At 35.4% G+C, this 3,135-nt stretch overlaps 1 non-coding gene across 1 annotated transcript; it reads left to right on the forward strand.

Annotated features, from left to right (window-relative positions):
- Positions 1 to 1,681: 1,681 nt before the first annotated feature.
- Trnap-agg lies at positions 1,682 to 1,753 on the forward strand. The gene has a single exon. It is a non-coding gene; the product is annotated as a tRNA-Pro (tRNA).
- Positions 1,754 to 3,135: the final 1,382 nt, after the last annotated feature.

A 3,135-nucleotide genomic window follows, 5' to 3' on the forward strand; every position in this document is an offset into this window, starting at 1 on the left:
TTTAAGTAGTTCTAAGTTCTAGGGGACTGATGACCACAGCTGTTAAGTCCCATAGTGCTCAGAGCCATTTGAACCATTTTCTTTACACTCTGTTGATGAATTTTCTCTTACACCGTTACAAGATTTCATACCTTGTTGTAGATTCCTCTGCTTGCAAACATGTACCTGTTTACCTGTTATGTCCTGTTGTTCACTGTTTTGCCCCAGCAAAAATCCTGGCTTCTCAAGAGTGGCTGCCTTCTTCTGGTGTGATGACTGCTCCTATTACCACTGCTGCTGCTGTGTGCTGTTGCAGTGAATGCCAGTGATTCTGGTTGCTTGGTTACTGATGTTGGAACTACTGCTCCTGACGTTGCTGTGACTGCTAATGATTCTGGTTGGTTGGTTTTTGATGCGGTAACTCTTGCTTCTGATGTTGGTTCAGTAGTAGGTTCCTCTGTTGTTACTGTTTTTTGGATGGTCCATTTGCGTGCTGCTGCTGTTTGTGCTGGTGTTTCTGCTACTGGAGATTTATGCCATCCCAGTTCAGTGGCTGTCACTTTGGAATTGCATTTAATTGCTTCCCTTATTAAGTTTCCTAACCTGGCCTTCCCATTTCTGTTAAGGTGAAGCCCATGTTTCGTAAAACATTCTCTATCAAGTGTGCTTGAGTCAATGAATTTCACATTACTGAATAGCCTACAACTACTTTTAAGTTTCGCATTAATTCTGTGAATTTCCTTATTCACACATAACCATTCAGGTAAATCGTGCCTGTGGGTAAAGTTCACCAGTAAAATGTTTGTAGTTTGCAGTAAAATGCATGTAGATGCCATGTGGCATCGTCTAAATAGTCTACTACTTGCAATGAATGTTATAAGTAGTATAACAGTAATATCAGTCAGAAAAGTTGTATATCATGCATATTTGTATCTGTGATTAGATATGGTATAATTTTTTGGCGATCAGAGAAAACAAAAAAGTACATAGAGTCTTACGGCTACAGAAAAAAATCATGGGAGGTGCAGAAAAAAGGCAATCGTGCCAACCTCTGTTCATATATATATATATATATATATATATATATATATATATATATATATATATATATATATGAGACAATTAAGTTTTCTAAACAAAACCCACAACTTTTTCAGGATGATCTGTTAAGCATGATTACGAAACAAGAAACAAATATCAGTTATTGGGTTCAAATGGGTATATGTCATAGGCTAAAACTGCTGGAGAAGGCACCTTACTGTAAGTGTATGAGTCTGGGAAATGACGTGTGTGAAAAATTTAAAAATTATTAACCAGAAGAATTTGGACATCACTTACGAAAATATCTAGCAAGTAAATATTATTACAGCGTAGAAGAATTTATGACTGACTGTTACAAATAACAGTGCCTGATGTTACATTTTATTCTGTCGTACTAAAGAAGTACTTTAAGTAAATACTTATTCACAATTTCACTTTATTTTCAACATGATTGTTTTAAATCACTCTGTGGTACTTACAATTACAGAATACCTGCAATTATTCTGTATACTTACAATGAGAAGTAGCTTTAAACCGAAGAGTCGCCTATGTCACAATCATCAGACTGTGTATGACAATCAAGTTCCTATGCTAATGTAACTTTATGTACTGACAAGGCTAGTACTCGTCAAAACTTCAATATTTGCTAAATTCTGAACGTGGCTCGTTGGTCTAGGGGTATGATTCTCGCTTAGGGTGCGAGAGGTCCCGGGTTCAAATCCCGGACGAGCCCGAATTTATTTTTTGCTCCTACATCTTATTTAATTCCCGAAACTTTGACAATTTGATATCTATCCCTGCTGTTAATACATTTTCATACACATTACCATATAGGAACAGAATATTACAACACACTAAGCAGCATAGCTGTGTTAGGACGAATTAATGAGCAAATCAAGCTAGATTCTTTATTAGAACCCTCATAGTTGCACCATACAAGACGTCTTTGTGGAATAATATACGAAAATATACGCCATTTTCCTAAAAGCATCATTAGGTTACGAAAAGAAACAGCCAACCATTGGTAACAAATAACCAAAGATTACAAAGTGACAATTGTACGATATTGTTGTCCAGTAACAGCATAAGAATATAGTTAATAAAGTAAGTTCATTTAGTAAAAAACCAGTAACCCCCCTACCCTCATTCTTTAAATGTTCTAACTCCGAAGTATAAAACAGCTACAGTAATTTTTCACTGGCCTCAGTGCTTATGAAGTCATAGCTCTCGAATTATGAGTCGTAAAATGACATAATTTTGCAGATGCATTCAGTAGTAAGCGTGTATACTGTCAGCAAAATGTGTTGCGGATAGAGATAGTAATAAAGAAATAATAAATTTAAACGTAATAACTACTGCTGAACTTTTACTGCATGAACTGTTAATACTTTTATTATAAAAAAGTTTGAAATTACGAATAAAGTCGCTAAGTGCTCTAGATAAATATGTTGAAGGTAAACTGCGCACTTTGAAATAGAAACAGAACCTATATAAATTGAATCTTTATTTGCCTTTCGATATGTTTTCCACACAATTGTGTAAATTACTGACTTACGCATATTGGCATGTTTCATAATGTAGTTATTGGCTGCTTGTTGCATTCCTCCTTACGCTATCTCAAGAAATAGAGTATAGGGCTACACAGTTCCTACGTTTACTATTTCTTATCGTGTTAAACCGTTAATGCAAGATTATATCTCTTACCGTGTCGATTATGACAACATTTTAAATTTAGTCAATAATTATATGAAGTCTTAAAAATCAAATCTTTGTTGGCCGTGGAAGCTGCTAAATACGCACCCTACAAGTAGGGCCATGTACCTTACACTGTGCACTGTCTTTGGCATGCAGGAATATAGATTCGAGCAACTCTTTGTTGAAAGCCACATGACAGTCATGAAAAGTAATATTTCATTGGTACATAGTTTTATGGTGAGATTTAAATATTTTGGCACACAGCAGTCTCATATACAGAAAAACTTTTTGCAGAAGGAAAGTAAAGTAAATAATATATCAAGGAATGAATTGCTGAATTGATCAGCAATCAATGCTGCATATCTCTTGTATGGCAGTACATTACATCTTCTCCCTTTCTTCAGACTGATTCTGAATTGA

This window comes from Schistocerca americana, chromosome 5 (genome assembly GCF_021461395.2).
Source record: "Schistocerca americana isolate TAMUIC-IGC-003095 chromosome 5, iqSchAmer2.1, whole genome shotgun sequence".
In the NCBI taxonomy this organism is placed as follows: Eukaryota; Metazoa; Arthropoda; class Insecta; order Orthoptera; family Acrididae; genus Schistocerca; species Schistocerca americana.